Source organism: Phyllobates terribilis, unplaced genomic scaffold, assembly GCF_046119375.1.
Source record: "Phyllobates terribilis strain yellow unplaced genomic scaffold, ASM4611937v1 Scaffold_2__4_contigs__length_985480577, whole genome shotgun sequence".
In the NCBI taxonomy this organism is placed as follows: Eukaryota; Metazoa; Chordata; class Amphibia; order Anura; family Dendrobatidae; genus Phyllobates; species Phyllobates terribilis.
This window is the reverse complement of record NW_027362762.1, coordinates 827,070,778-827,087,704: the sequence shown is the minus strand read 5'-3', so window position 1 is coordinate 827,087,704 and position 16,927 is coordinate 827,070,778. Positions and strand designations below refer to the sequence as shown.

The window sequence follows — 16,927 nt, the reverse complement described above, 5'->3', positions numbered from 1 at the left end:
ACAACAATTTGCATGGTGCAATTTCTCCTGTTACCCTTATTAAAATGCAAAATTTGGGGTCACTTGTGGGGGTTCTCCACTGTTTAGGCACATCAGCGTTTCTCCAAATGAGACATGGCTTCTGCTAATTATGCCAGCAAATTTTACATTCAAGAGGTCAAATGGCGCTTGTTCCCTTCAGAGTCCTGCCGTGCGCCCAAACAGTGTTTTTCCCCCACATATTGGATATTAGTGAGCTCAGGAGACATTGCACAACAAATTTTGGGGTCCATTTTCTCCTGTTATCCTTATGAAAGTAAAAAAAAATGGGTCTAAAGTAATTTTTTGTGAAAAAATGTTTAATGTTTATTTTTTCCTTCCACATTCCTTTAATTCCTGTGAAGTACCTGCAGAGTTAATAAACTTCTTGAATGTCGTTTTGAGCACCATGGGGCGGGGGGAGTTTTTAGAATGGCGTCACTTTTGGTATTTTCTGTCATATAGACCCCTCAAAGTCGCTTCAAATGTGATGTGGTCCCAAAAAAAATGGTTTTGTAAATTTTGTTGTAAAAATGAGAAATCGCTGGTCAACTTTTAACCCTAATAAACAAAAATTAAAAGTTTGAAAATTGCAAAATAAACGTAAGTCATATCAAATAAATGTTACCACTATCATGAAGTACAATATGTCACGAAAAAACATTCGCAGAATCAGTGGGATCCGTTGAAGCGTTCCAGAGTTGTTACCTCATAAAGTGACACTGGTCAGAATTCAAAAAATTGGCCTGGTCATGAAGGCGAAAACAGGCTTCGGGTGACAGAGTTAATATCACCCCCTTTTCCCTCTATAAAAATAAAGATAATAAAAAAATACACATGTGGTATAGCAGCGTTTAGAAAAGTCAGATCTATCAAAACATACAAATAATTAACCAGATCAGTAAACACCGTAAACGAAAAAATTCCAGACGTCACAATTACACTTTTTTGGTTGCTGCTATTACACAAAAAATGCTGTAAGAAGCGATTAAAATGTCATATCTATCCCAAAATGGTATAAAAAAAAACGATGTCTCACTCCACAAAAAATAAGCTGTCTCACAGCTCCATTGACTGAAAAATGAAAATGTTATTGGTCTCAGAAGATTGCACGGATCTCAGAAAATAGTGACACAACCCTCAAATTGTTTTTGCAAACTTCTGATTTTTTTTTCACCACTAAAATAATAAAAAAACTTGACATGTTTGGTATCACCGTCATCGTACTGATGAGCCAAATCATATTTTGAGGTAATTTGTACCACAAAATCTACACTGTAAAAAACAATTCACAAAAATAGTCAGAATTGCGTTTTTTCACAATTTCTCACCACTTGAATTTTTTTCCCCCATTTTCCAGCACACTACAGTAGTGTTCATAATAATAGCAGTGTGTTTAAAAACATGAGTTAAGCACAAAATCTTTATACTAGTTTTTATTTCCATTCATTGGGAACATTTCACACTGTTTTCTAATTCAAAACATGAAGAGAAATGTATATAATTTTTAACTACTTTACAGAAAACAACAAAAAATGAACATTGGGCTATTCTAAAAAATAACAGTGTCTGCATTTGTCTTTAAAAACTCACAATATGTACTCTTTTTTTGAGGATTTAGCATTCCTGTGAATCACTAACCTAATATTTAGTTGTATACCCACAGTTTTTTTTAGAACTTCTTTACATCTATGTTGCATAGAGTCAACCAACTTCTGGCACCTGTCAACTGTTATTCCAACCCAGGATGCTTTGACTACATCCCACAATTTTTTGGCATTTGTTGGCTTTGCCTCAGAAACTGCATTTTTGAAGTCACCCCACAAGTGTTCTATCGGATTAAGGTCCAGGGATTGAGCTGGCCACTCCATAACCTCAATTTTGTTGGATTAGAACCAAGGTTTTGCTCGTTTACTGGTGTGTTTAGGGTCGTTGTCTTGTTGAAACACCCATTTCAAGGGTATATCCTCTTCAGCGTGAGGCAATATGACCTCTTCAAGTATTTTATGTATGCAAACTGGTCCATGATCCCTGGTATGCGGTAAATAGGTCTGGCACCATAGTAAGAAAAACATGCCCATATTATGATGCTTGCACCATCATGCTTCACTGTCTTCAGAGTGTACTGTGGCTTGAATGCAGAGTTTGGGGGTTGTCTGACGTACTGTCTGTGGCCCTTGGACCCAAAAAGAACAATTTTACTTCCATACATTTCTTCAGTACATGTCTTTTTTTAACAGTGTGACTTTGCAGGGACTTCTTGCTAAGAGATTAGCTTCACACAGACATCTTCTAACTGTCACAGTACTTACAGGTAACTTGAGACTGTCTTTGATCATCCTGGAACTGATCATTGGCTGAGCCTTTGCCATTCTGGCTATTCTTCTATCCATTCGAATGGTAGTCTTCTATTTTCTTCCACTTCTCTTTGGTTTTGTTTTCCATTTTAAAGCATTGGAGATCATTTTAATTGAACAGCCTATCATTGTCTGCACTTCTTAAGTTTTACTCTCTCCAATCAACTTTTTAATCAATACAGTACGCCCGTTCTTCTGAACAATGTCTCAAACAACCCATATTTCTCAGGCTTTCGAGGAGAAATGCATTTACAACATGTGCTGGATTCACCCTTAAGTAAGGACCACCTGATTCACACCTGTTTCTTCACAGAATGATTGACCTCACTAATTGAACTCCACACTGCTATTATTTTGAACACATTCCCTTTCAATTAATTATTCAAATACACAGACTCAAAACATGAAGATCATGAATGCTGAGTCTGGTGGTTTTCTTATAATCTACTGCACCAACTGTAAATTGTTAGACATGTGGTAATATAATTTATACCAAAAACATTAATCTGGTTAGTCATATTGGACGGCTATTATTTTGAACACTACTGTATGTGATAAAATGATTGCTGTCATTCAAAAATACAACTCGTCCTGCAAAAGAACAAGCTCTCATATCTCTATGTGGACAGAAAAATAAAAAGATTATGGCTCTGGGAAGAAGGTAAAGAAAAAACGAAAATGTAAAATTGGAACTTGGCCACATCGTGAAGGGGTTAAATCACAAAGGCACATACTATGAATGACATGACATTGTAGTAGAAATTACATACTATGACACTAGATACCATCTTGTAAACTGCCACCAGATCCCATCCTTAGCTTCCCAGTTAATTGACATTAATATCTGCTGATATCATGCCTTTTTGCCATCAAAAAGACACAATGTCAAACTTTACATACCTGTCTTTAAATACGAACAAATCAACTTCAAGAAACTAAAATTTCCCACCACTTCCTTCCCAGCTAAAGGGGTCATCCTCTACTTGGACAACCCCTTCTTAAATGCTCCCCCATGTAAAATACATACAAAAATCCCCCAAAAAACACACACCTCACGGACATGTTCCAGTGATGTCTGCACTGTGCTGATGGGCTGCACCGTTCACAATTTGCTCAGATGTAACAGTCATGTCTGAGGGAAGTGTGAAAACTGCAGCCTATCAGCCACGACTGATTGTGTCACATGGGTGCTACCGCCATCAGCGGCCCCTGATTGACTGCAGCAATAATGTCACATGACCATCGACATACACAGCGCTGAACGGTGCAGGACAAGGAGGGTATGTAGGGTTTTGTATTTTACATAGGGGACTATAGCATTTAAGATGGAGTTGTCCAAGTAGTGGATAACCCTTTAAGTATCTGAGACAGGAAGTGATTCGAAGCCTAGTTTCTTGAAGTGGACATGTTCATCTTTAAAGACAGTTATGTACAGTGGATACGGAAAGTATTCAGACCCCTTTAAATTTTTCACTCTTTGTTTCATTGCAGCCATTTGGTAAATTCCAAAAAGTTCATTTTTTCTCATTAAAGTACACTCTGCACCGAATCTTGACTGAAAAGAAACAGAAATGTAGAAATTCTTGCAAATTTAATAAAAAAGAAAAACTGAAATATCACATGGTCATAAGTATTCAGACCCTTTGCTCAGTATTGAGTAGAAGCACCCTTTTGAGCTAGTACAGCCATGAGTCTTCTTGGGAATGATGCAACAAGTTTTTCACACCTGGATTTGGGTATCCTCTGCCATTCTTCCTTGCAGATCCTCTCCAGTTTCTTCAGGTTGGATGGTGAACATTGTTGGACACCAATATTCAGGTCTCTCCGGAGATGCTTAATTGGGTTTAGGTCAGGGCTCTGGCTGGGCCAGTCAAGAATGGTCACAGAGTTGTTCTGAAGCCACTCCTTTGTTATTTTAGCTGTGTGCTTAGGGTCATTGTCTTGCTGGAAGGTGAACCTTTGGCCAAGTCTGAGATAAAGAGCACTCTGGAAGAGGTGTTCATCCAGGATATCTCTGTACTTGGCCGCATTCATGTTTCCTTCAATTGCAACCAGTCGTCCTGTCCCTGCAGCTGAAAAATACCCCATAGCATGATGCTGCCACCACTATGTTTCACTGTTGGGATTGTATTGGGCATGTGATGAGCAGTGCCTGGTTTTCTCCACACATACCGTTTAGAATTATCACCAAAAAGTTCTATCTTTGTCTCATCAGACCAAAGAATCTTATTTCTCATAGTCTGGGAGTCCTTCATGTGTTTTTGAGCAGACTCTATGCGTGCTTTCATATGTCTTGCACTGAGGAGAGGCTTCCGTCGGGCCACTCTGCCATAAAGGCCCAACTGGTGGAGGGCTGCAGTGATAGTTGACTTTGTGGAGCTTTCTCCCATCTCCCTACTGCATCTCTGGAGCTCAGCCACAGTGATCTTGGGGTTCTTCTTTACCTCTCTCACCAAGGCTCTTCTCCCACGATTGCTCAGTTTGGCTGGACAGTCAGGTCTAGGAAGACTTCTGGTGGTCCCAAAGTTCTTCCATTTAAGGATTATGGAGGCTACTGTGCTATTAGGAACCTTGAGTAATGCAGAAATTCTTTTGTAACCTAAGCCAGATCTGTGCCTTGCCACAATTCTGTCTCTGAGCTCCTTGGGCAGTTCCTTTGAGCTCATGATTCTCATTTGGTCTGACATGCACTGATTTTGGTCATGGCACATTCAAATTTAGGTGTATATACCTTCCTGAAGAAGGCCCCAACACAATACTCTACTTTTACCTAAATTCTGCGTTCTGAAATATTTGCCACATTAATGCAAGTGAATGGGATATTTGAATAGAATGAAATACTACAAAAACACTATACAATTGTCTCTTTTTCCACATTCTACACTTTGTAGAACTGGACACGCCATCCACACCCAATGAGGATTGGCCTGTTAATGAACGCAAGTAGACTATAGTCGATTAGTGCTCATTTACAGGCACATTCACCCTTGCCGACAAAAACTGTAATGTAAAAAACAATAGTCAAAGAAGCACGCTCATCAAAGTTTTTATCCTCTTAATATATTGCAGTCATCATATTATATAGCACTGTGTACTTACAATTGCTCACTTTGTCATTCTACCCAGCTAATTCTTCTCTTTTGCATTAGTTCTATTAAATGAATGTCAAATAGAGTATAACAATGGCTGGGTGTGGCTGATATAGTTGTCTAGTCAGCCAAAAGGTACAGACAAGTCCTGTAGGATCCATGCCTGTTTCATGTTAATGAATGTGAGCTTGCCCACGTTGGCTGTGTACAAGCCGGTGCGCCTGTCTGTAATCACACCCCCTGCCGTGCTAAACACACATTCCGACAGTACACTTGCCACAGGGCAGGCCAGCACCTCCAAGGCATAAAGGGCAAGCCCAGACCATGTGTGCAATTTGGAGACCCAGAAGTGAAATGGGGCAGACCCATCAGTTAGTACGGGGAGACGTGTGGCCACGTACCCTTCCACCATGTCATTGTAACGCTGCCTCCTGTTAATACGGACTGTATCAGATAGTGGTACTGGATATTGTGGCGTGCTGAGAAAGTTTTTCCACATTTCAGCCATGCTAACCCTGCTTTCTGAGGTGGTGGCGGTTCTCCAGCTGCATTGACGACTTCCTCCTCCTCTGCCTTGTTCTTCCACTGAGTCCCCGGTGTCAAGTGGGAACACCGTCAGTAGTGCCTCTACCAGCGTGCACTTGTATTTACGCATTTTGCAATCCTGCTCCAGTGACGGAAGTAATGATGGTACGTTGCCCTTGTAGTGGAGATCCAGCAGGGTGGCCACTCAGCAATCAGCACTGGTAACAATCCGAGCAACTCAACAGTCGTTGCACAGGCAGAGCAGCATGAATTGGCTCATGTGTCCCAGGCTGCCCAGAGGCATCGACAAGCTGTCCTCGGTGGGAGGTGTATGGTTTCGGTCCTCTATATCCCCTAGCCATGCTCCAGTGATGCCAGTGAGATGATTTGAGTGCTACCCAGCTGTGAACGCGGTTCCTCCTCCTCCAAAACTGTCCCCTGGCTGGACAGTTGTGTACCTGGCCGCTGTTGGTACAGGAACCCAGCCATGTGTGGACAAACCTGATGATGGTGTGAATGGTCCCTGTTCCTCCTGTGCCACCACCTCATCCATCATCGCCTGAAATGTTTGTTTTTTTTCCAGCAGGCATAGAAATGGTATAGTAACGCTCATGATGGCGTCAGCAACGCTGGCCATGTTTGTGGAGTATTCGAAAGAAACTCAACGCGGCACACGTCCCGCAGGTAGGACCACTTATGTATGGTGAAGTGGTGTTGTTCTGCAGAGCGACTCACCTGTTTGTGTTGCAGCTGAAACTCCACTATTGCCTGCTGCTGCTCACACAGGCACTCCAGCATATGGAAGGTGGAGTTCCACCTTGTTGGTACGTTGCATATGAGGCGGTGAGCAGGAAGGCAGAAGTGACGTTGCAGCACAGACAGGCGAGCAGCAGCAGAATGAGAACTCCGGCGCGCACACAAACTGCCCCCACTTTTATCAGCAGGTCTGACATGTGGATAATTTTTAAAGAAGCTCTGCACCAGCAAATTCAGCACATGCGCCAGGCAAGGAATGTGGGTAAAAACGGCTAGGCCTTGAGCTGCACTGGCACCAACCAGTCATCTGTCTGCTTTTTGATCCCTGTCCACAACTCCTGCACGTGTGGGATTTGTCTCCCAAACAGATGAGTTTCAGAACAGCCAGCTGTGCTGAAGTTGGTGGTGCAGGTCTTACTGTGATTGGATGAGGAGGCAGTGGAGGAAGCAGAGTAGGAGGAAGGCGCAACCTGGACAGAGAAACCCCCATATTTGAACAAATTATTCCTTTATTGAAGATACAGATAATCACAACAAATAAATAAAAACAATTAAAAAGGAGTTGAACTGCAGAGAAGATAGGTAAGTATGAATATTATGTCAGTCCCAAGAAATGCTAATCACAACAATCATAAAAAGCACAAATTATCTTGACTAAAGACCCATGGGGAGAAAAAGCATACAGTGAAAGTCACATACAGTTGAAACCAGAAGTTTACATACACTATATAAAAAGACACATATGCATGTTTTTCTCAATATCTGACATGAAATCAGAATAAACCTTTCCCGTTTTAGGTCAATTAGGATTACAATAACTTTTAATATTTGCCAAACATGCATATGTGTCTTATTATACAGTGTATGTAAACTTCTAGTTTCAATTGTATACTTCTTTAACAGGGCAAGAAAGTTATAACATCCCCACCTAGTGGTCAAATAGATATATATACAGTACAGACCAAAAGTTTGGACACCTTCTCATTTAAAGATTTTTCTGTATTTTCATGACTATGAAAATTGTACATTCACACTGAAGGCATCAAAACTATGAATTAACACATGTGGAATTATATACTTAACAAAAAAAGTGTGAAACAACTGAAAATATGTCTTATATTCTAGGTTCTTCAAAGTAGCCACCTTTTGCTTTGATGACTGCTTTGCACACTCTTGGCATTCTCTTGATGAGCTTCAAGAGGTAGTCCCCGGAAATGGTCTTCCAACAATCTTGAAGGAGTTCCCAGAGATGTTTAGCACTTGTTGGCCCTTTTGCCTTCACTCTGCGGTCCAGCTCACCCCAAACCATCTCGATTGGGTTCAGGTCTGGTGACTGTGGAGGCCAGGTCATCTGGCGTAGCACCCCATCACTCTCCTTCTTGGTCAAATAACCCTTACACAGCCTGGAGGTGTGTTTGGGGTCATTGTCCTGTTGAAAAATATATGATGGTCCAACTAAACGCAAACCGGATGGAATAGCATGCCGCTGCAAGATGCTGTGGTAGCCATGCTGGTTCAGTATGCCTTCAATTTTGAATAAATCCCCAACAGTGTCACCAGCAAAGCACCCCCACACCATCACACCTCCTCCTCCATGCTTCACGGTGGGAACCAGAACCAGGTATGTAGAGTCCATCTGTTCACCTTTTCTGCGTCTCACAAAGACACGGTGGTTGGAACCAAAGATCTCAAATTTGGACTCATCAGACCACAGCACAGATTTCCACTGGTCTAATGTCCATTCCTTGTGTTCTTTAGCCCAAACAAGTCTCTTCTGCTTGTTGCCTGTCCTTAGCAGTGGTTTCCTAGCAGCTATTTTACCATGAAGGCCTGCTGCACAAAGTCTCCTCTTAACAGTTGTTGTAGAGATGTGTCTGCTGCTAGAACTCTGTGTGGCATTGACCTGGTCTCTAATCTGAGCTGCTGTTAACCTGCGGTTTCTGAGGCTGGTGACTCGGATAAACTTATCCTCAGAAGCAGAGGTGACTCTTGGTCTTCCTTTCCTGGGGGGGTCCTCATGTGAGCCAGTTTCTTTGTAGCGCTTGATGGTTTTTGCAACTGCACTTGGGGACACTTTCAAAGTTTTCCCAATTTTTCGGACTGATTGACCTTCATTTCTTAAAGTAATGATGGCCACTCATTTTTCTTTACTATAGAATTTGTATTATGGCAAGAAAAAAGCAGCTAACAGTCTATTCAGTAGGACTATCAGCTGTGTATCCACCTGACTTCTGCACAACACAACTGATGGTCCCAACCCCATTTATAAGGCAAGAAATCCCACTTATTAAACCTGACAGGGCACACCTGTGAAGTGAAAACCATTTCTGGTGACTACCTCTTGAAGCTCATCAAGAGAATGCCAAGAGTGTGCAAAGCAGTCATCAAAGCAAAAGGTGGCTACTTTGAAGAACCTAGAATATAAGACATATTTTCAGCTGTTTCACACTTTTTTGTTAAGTATATAATTCCACATGTGTTAATTCATAGTTTTGATGCCTTCAGTGTGAATGTACAATTTTCAAAGTCGTGAAAATACAGAAAAATCTTTAAATGAGAAGGTGTGTCCAAACTTTTGGTCTGTACTGTATGTGTCAGCCTTATGGGCACTATGTGCCCACGATGCAGAATTGAAGCAGAAAATTTCCGCAGCATTTCTGCATGTCCTTGCCGCATGTCCATGCGGATTTTAACACGTGTTTTTGAAGAGTTTTGACATGCGTTTTTCAAATACATTGAGTAGGCAAATCCGCATGCAGAAAAGCACAAATAATGGACATGCTGCAGATCTTTCCGCACAGAAAATCCGCTGCGGAAAAATCCGCAGCATGGGCACAGAACATTGGGGACCATGGGGAACGTATTACCAAGGGTTTTAAAAGCGTTTCCGCTGCGGAAATTCCACAGCAAAAACGCTTGAAAAACACATGATGGGCACGCAGCCTCAGGGGGTGTTGAGAAATAGCAGCTGATCCATCACAAATCGATCTTTGTAAGGAGGTACACAAATAAATATAAGGAGGTACACAGATGAATATAGTGAATCAGATAAATATGAGAATAATAAAGTGCAAGTGCTTACTTCTAATTCAGTGGGGTATAGTACCCTAGATAGGGAAATATTAAATAACAGATCAATCCAGATGTACTAAAGTGCTAATGCTTATTTCCAAATAGGTAGAGTAATATACAATTCAAAAGACTGGGTGTAGTATTAGATATAAAACAACTCTCAGGTATGCATAAGAGACCAAATGTTCATGGGTTCCGATTAGGGTTGAGCGAGTATGTTCTGTCCTAGTATGCTCGGGCCGAGCTCCGAGTATTTACAGCTGCTCGGTGATAAGGTTAAATCGCTCCCGTGTGCATGATTTGCAACTGTTTGATAGCTTTATTACATATGAGGAATGTGTAAGAAATAGACATTCCTCACATGTAATAAAACTGTCAAACAGTCGCAAATCATGCACACGGGAGCGATTCAACCATATCACCGAGCAGCAGTAAATACTCGGAGCTCGGCCCGAGCATACTCGGCGAAAGGGTTAATAGAACATACTCGCTCAACACTAGTTCCGATGCATCCCCAGGTGTCCAAAGATATAAGATACAAGTGCTTAATCTAGCAAGGCAGCAGCAGAACACATGAGCACTGAGTCAAAGATGGAAGGGATCACTCATAAATGCATTTCAGAGGAAAAAATAGACATTTTATAGTTACCAATTCTAAACCCTTTTACATGCGTTTCGCAGGATGCTTCATCAGTAACGGTATCATACGAAAATTCTGCTGTTCAGCTTTGGTTCATGAGGATCACGTAAGAAAAAAGATTACACCTAAACTGAAGATTTTTGGAATGACTTTTCCTGCAGAATTGTATGTTTGAGATATCAGGATTGATTGATACCATTACATAAATAGGCTTTGATGACAAGATTTATAGTGACGGAAAATATATTAAATGTGGCGATTCTTCTATACCTTCCCCCAGCTCAAGGCTTGTTTGTTGCATGACTCATACTGAGAGTGTTCCAGTAATGGAATGCGTAATCTGTCAATAAAGGTCAACCCGGCTAGTAACAATGGATCACCTTGTACAAAAGAGAAGGATTTTCATCTGATCACATGAATCTAATATTCATTTAATATCATGTCCTATACAATTCCATACATTATTTGAATCATCACTCTACAACATAGGCTATGGGATATAATTAGAAACCATATACATGACATAAAATAACTCTTTGTGTTGAGATTGCCACAATGTGAAACTTGGAGGTCATGGAACCTCCTCATTACCTATTTGCACTGCTCCATATGCACAGAGATATTCTATAGAAACAATGCTTGTGTAATCCAAAACAAAAAAAAATGTGTTTTATAGAAAATTAGGGGCATATAGGGGTTCAGTGGAGGACTTATGCAGTCCTATGAAAGTTTGGAACAGTTTTACACAGACACCCCTTGTCCACACGGGCACAGGGAGGCATGTAGAGTGAGAGAGGGTGACCTACGCAACTGCCGGCATGGCACAATACTCGCTCACAACCCTGACAGGCTGAGAGATCCCTTTCATTAGCACCAGTGAAACAGAGCCTTGCCAAACTGGTAGGACTGCCACTATTTCCTCATTAGATATATGCCTGGCCTGTTGAGGGAGACCAGAAACCAGCCCCGGTAGCATGTGATGTTAAACCGAGAACACGGACATGTGGATTCATGGGTCAAGATAAAAGAGCAGCCGAAGGTTAAATTAGATATTTAATCTCCTTAAGGGTATACTAGACAAAACACTATATACACAATGATTATACATATACAATTGTCAGATTTGTAAATACAGGTGGCAATACAATAAGTATAAGCAGATGATACAAAAGTCAGTTACCAGCTTGATGTTAGGCCTTGTTGCTAGCAGCCACATGGGAGGTGTGGAGTGCCAGCTGTTTCTGGTGTCTTCCAACACGATACACGGCGTGACCTTCCTTAGAAGTGAATGAAGGGCCACAGCCTCGCACGAGCACTTAACCCCTTGGTCGGTCACTCCCTTTCCCACCCCTGGGATGGTCCTAGTTTCCCTCCCGTTGGCTCTGGTAGCTGCAAATCCAAAACCTATGATGGATCAAATCTTCTCAATGGAAGATCATAGGGCAACGGTTTTGGCACCATTGGATTCGGCTGGGTACCCGTTACGCTTTGACACCAAACAAAGCTTCGCTACCTAGCTTCTACGAGCCATTCTACATATCTCCCCACCCCGGGATACTATAACGGGTCGAGACTCAGGCGGGCGTTCGGCCCGTTCCCAAGATCTCAACTTTTTTTTTTAAGCAGTTAAGCAGCTTGGGCCCCCAGAAGGGGTTCATCCTGCCAGGAAGGCCTTGGCACCAGCTAGGCTGCTGGGGTTGTGAGTTTTTCCACTTTGTAGCTTTTGAAGCTGAACCACTTGCTGAGCCAAATGTCCTGTCTCAGCTTCACACTTTGAAGGAGGTCTATAATCAAGGACTGGATATGATACAGTCGATTGGCATGAAATTATATCCCCCATATTCTTCACACCTCCCCCCTTTAGAGGTCAGCACTTTCTGGTGTTCCCCTTGTGTGGCCAGCCGCAACTTCCCCTCGTCGGGATAACCTGTCGGCGTTACTGTGGTCACGGCCCTTCTTGTGGCGAATGGCAAAGTGGTACTGCTGGAGCGACAGGCTCCAGCGTAGCAATCTCCCATTCAATCCGGATACAGTGTGTAACCAGCTTAGGGGGTTATGGTCTGTCTCCACGGTGAAGTGGCACCCGTACAGATAAGGCTGCAGACGCTGCAGAACCCACACCACTGCCAGGCATTCTTTCTCCAACGTGGAGTAAGCCACCTCCCTCGGCTGGAGCTTCTGGCTCAGGCACAAAACGGGCAGTTCCTGGCCCGTAGAGTCAACCTGGGTGAGCATGGCATCGAGGCCAAAGTCATTGGCGTCAGTGTATACTAGAAACGGCCATGTAAAGTCGGCTGCTTGTTGTACCGAGAAGCTGGAAATGGCGGTCTTCAGTGCCTGGAAGGCCACCTCGCAGTCGTTTGTCCAATCGACTGCAGAGGGCAGCTTTTTCTTGGTGAGGTCCGTCAGGGGTTTTGCCAGGGTACTATAGTGGGGAACAAAACTCCTACAGTACCCAGTGGTGCCCAGGAAGGACATCACCTGTTTCTTGATCCTGGGGGTAGGTCAGGACGCAATGGCATCCACTTTACCGGGCTCTGGTTTCAGAGCCCCCCCCTGCCAACCTGGTGCCCCAGACCTCGCTCAGGCCTAGCTGGCACTTTTCCGGCTTAATGGTCAAGCCTGCCTGGGGAATCTACCCGAGCACCTGCGTTAGATGCTCCAGAAGATCCTCCCAGGTTGGACTGAAGATAGCAATATTGTTCAGGAACGCTGCTGCGTACCCTTCAAGTCCCTCGAGCAGCATGTTGACCATCTGCTTAAAAGTGGCAGGAGCATTCTTCATGCAGAACGGCATCATGGTGGACTCGTACAGTCCGAATGGGGTGATAAAGGCAGAGTGTTCCTGCACCTCGCGGGTCAGGGGAATCTGCCAATATCCCCAGCTCAGATCCATGATGTTCAGGTACTTAGCCACGGCCAATTGATTGTTCAGGTCATCGATGCGCGGAACGTGGTACACGTCGATGACCATGCCCGCGTTGAGCCTCCTGTAGTCCATGCAGAACCTGGTTGTCCTGTTGTTCTTTGGGATGAGGACTACAGGCGAGGTCCAAGCACTGCTGGATGCTTAGATGACCCCCAGCTTCAGCATCTAGTCAATCTCCTGATGCATGTGATACTGCACCTCCAGGGAGACCAGATATGCTGAATGCCATATCGGGGGGTGATCTCCGGTGTTCATGTGATGGACAGCCGACTTGGTCCTTCCAGGCTTGTTGTTGAGCAACTCCCTGGAACAGTGTAGGGTTTTTCCCAGCTGGGACCGTTTGCCAACAAGAGCTGGTTGCAAACCTCCACATTCTCAATGGTCCCACCCGCCATAGCCTGGGCGAGCATATCTGGGAAGGTCTCCCCCTCTCTCTTCTGGCAGGTTGAACAGGGGGAGGGCGGAGGCCTCCTGCTCATGATGAGCCTTCATCATTTTCACGTAGAAGGCCTTCCGCCTTCCCTGGGCGTGGTCCAGTTGACCAGGTGTTGTACAAGGTAAGGCTTTCCCAGGCCGCCTGAAGATTCTCCTGGGGTATGGGGACCAGTATCCACACCTTTTAACCCACCTGGTAGGTCCTCTCACAGGCATTCTGGTCGTACCATTGCTTCTGGTCGACCTGGGCTTGCACCACATTATTGTGCACCAGCGGAGTCAAGGCTTGCATCTTGTCCCAGAAGCACACAACATACTCGGTGACTGACACTCCAGGGGAGGTTAAGTCTCCTTCCGAGGCCTCTTTCACCAGAGCCAGCAGCCCCCGCACACGTCACCTATACAGGAGCTCAAAGGGGGAGAACCCTGTTGGGGCCTGTGGAACCTCCCGGTAGGCAAATAGCAGGCGTGGGAGATACGGTTCCCAGTTGCACCTGTGGGAGTCAACCAACATCTTAAGCATTGCTTCAGGGTGCCATTGAACAGTTCGCACAGGCCATTGGTCTGTGGGTGGTAAGGGCTGGTCACCAGATGTTGCACCTATATCTGCTTACAGAGGGACTCCATCAGCGGCAGCATGAACTGGGTTCCCCGGTCAGTGAGCATTTCCTGGGGAAAACCCACTTGGGAGAACATCAAAAGTAAGGCGGTGGCCCCCATGTCGGCCCGAATGGACGACAAGGCTACTGCTTCCGGGGGGCATAGTGTACTACCATTAGTACAAAGCGTTTCTCGGCGCCGCTTGCAGTGGACAGTGGTCCAACCAGATCCACAGGCACTCTTCTGAAAGGCTCTTCAATAATGAGCAGAGTTACCAGTGGGGCTTTGGCACACCGCCTCGCCTTCCCCACCCTCTGACAGTTGTCACAAGAATAGCAGTAGGCAGCGTCATCGGCCCCCATCTTTTGTCAATAGAAATGCTGGGCTAGCCTGGCCTTTGTTTTAGTGACCCCTAGATGTTCGGCCATCAGAATCTCATGTGCAATCCGAAACAACTCTGCCTTAAACGGATAAGGTAGCACTAACTGTCGGTCCCTAGGCCTTGCCTCCTGTGAAACCTGCTGGACCGTCACCAGGTACAGCCGTCTTTGGTCCCAGACCACAAGCTCGAAGTCTGAGTCCGAGGGAACCTGTGCCACCTGCATCTTGAGAGCCTTCAGGTTGTTATCAATTTCCAACGCCGCCTGAAACCCTTGACTGGATGTGGCCAGAATAGACGAGACCACCACATCTCCTGTCAGTTCCCCGAGACCTGTCTCCTGGCTTCTGTCTAACCCCACAGCCACTTGGTCGGAAAGGGGGAAGCAGTCGGAACCCCGAGGCACCCCTGGTATTCCAGTGCTACCACTGCGCGTGACGGCCGCTGCAACCAGGGGTAGTGCCCAGTTCCCCTCGGCTCCCCCGCCGGTCCAGACTGACTAACTTGGCCTTAGCTGGGAACCCTACCTCTCCTGAGACAGCCCTCCCTTCAATTGCATGCTCCCCCTCAGCTGTGTCTACTCCCTGTTTGTCCCCTCAGTGACATTGTCAGAAGTCAAAAGGTTCCAGCATGCTTGCTGGCCACACCCTAAGGCATTGGTACACCTTGCTTGATTTATCATCCCCTCTCCCCGGAGGGGAGAGGGACACATTACATCACCCACCCCCACATCACCATCAGTAGGCATGTTAATCACACTGACAACATCAACAACATGTGTGGACATTACACTGCTGTCTGGAGGATCAGACCTTGAGGTGACAATAACTGCCCCAAGTCTGTTCTGAGCAAAACACTTACAGAAATATTCAATGATACCCCCACCTCCCACACTCCCTGCCCAGCGCCCCAATCCAAATACACCTTGGCGGTGGGCAGCGCCGGTTCGAATCCTCCAATCCTGGAGACAGTGAGGGTTTTCCCAAACACCAAATGCAATAAGTGTAGTAATCAGGTTCGTTAGAAATCAGTACTTTGAATAAATTGTTAGGAATTTGCATGAACTACAATTCACTAAATTTATTTTTAAAAAATAACTTTTTAATCATTACATTGAAAGCTTTTCAGCCTGCAGCTTTTACTCTGTACTGATCTATATCTAAAAAAAAAGAGCTGAAAAGATGCTGGAAATGTAACATTATGCATCATTAGTATGAATCAAACCGCATTTACTCCAAACTGCAGCTGTGACTATTACATGATCTAACAGCAGATAACCAGCATGAGAATTTACAGAGGATGATTCCTATAAACTCCACTAATTATCTTGGTTTTTACCTGATTCTTTCAGTGGACACAGAAGTCACCAGGAAATCAGAGCTTTTCCTCTCATTACCGTCTTACACTAGTGTAATGATGAGTGCCACCGCTAGGTGGCTCCCTCCAACTGTAAACACAATCGTTGTCTTAGCAACAGGGTTATGCTGAATGAGGTGACGCCATAGCAGAATGTTTGAGGTGATGTGTGACATCATTTTGCAGCGTTCAGCACCAGATGACGCAAGGGTGACTTGCTTTTTTTTACTACACAATGAAAAGATATTCAAGGCAATAAGATGAGAGAGATATTACAGGAAAAACTGCATTAAATGGAAAAGGAACACAAAGGTGAGTAGACATGTATGTATGTATGTACAGGTGCTTCTCACTAAATTAGAATATCATCAAAAAGTTAATTTATTTCAGTTCTTCAATACAAATAGTGAAACTCGTATATTATATAAAGTCATTACAGACAGAGTGATCTATTTCAAGTGTTTATTTCTGTTAATGTTGATGATTATGGCTTACAGCCAATGAAAACACAAAAGTCATTATCTCAGTAAATTAAAATAATTAACAAAAAACACCTGCAAAGGCTTCCTAAGCGTGCTGTATTGTACAAGGTGCTGTATTTCGGGGTAGGGCTTAAGTCCAAAAAATGTTCTGTCAGTTTCCATAAATGTATTTGTTTGTCCAGAAAATACAAGTAATATTTACAGACATTACATACAAACTATCCCCCCCGTAACATAGAAATATATAGCTATTATTCCTATAGCACGTATAATTTACATGAAGTGGTTT

At 44.0% G+C, this 16,927-nt stretch overlaps 1 protein-coding gene across 2 annotated transcripts in view; it reads right to left on the bottom strand.

Moving 5' to 3' along the window:
- The window catches only part of LOC141253010 (uncharacterized), a 106,357-nt gene extending 90,104 nt beyond the window's left edge, over positions 1–16,253 (bottom strand). Inside the window, exon 1 of one of the 2 annotated variants that reach the window (XM_073670762.1) lies at positions 16,139–16,253. The gene's annotated coding sequence lies outside the window, so the exon portion shown is untranslated. The remainder of the gene's footprint in view (positions 1–16,138) is intronic. The other variant, XM_073670763.1, reaches the window with a different exon arrangement.
- Positions 16,254–16,927: the final 674 nt, after the last annotated feature.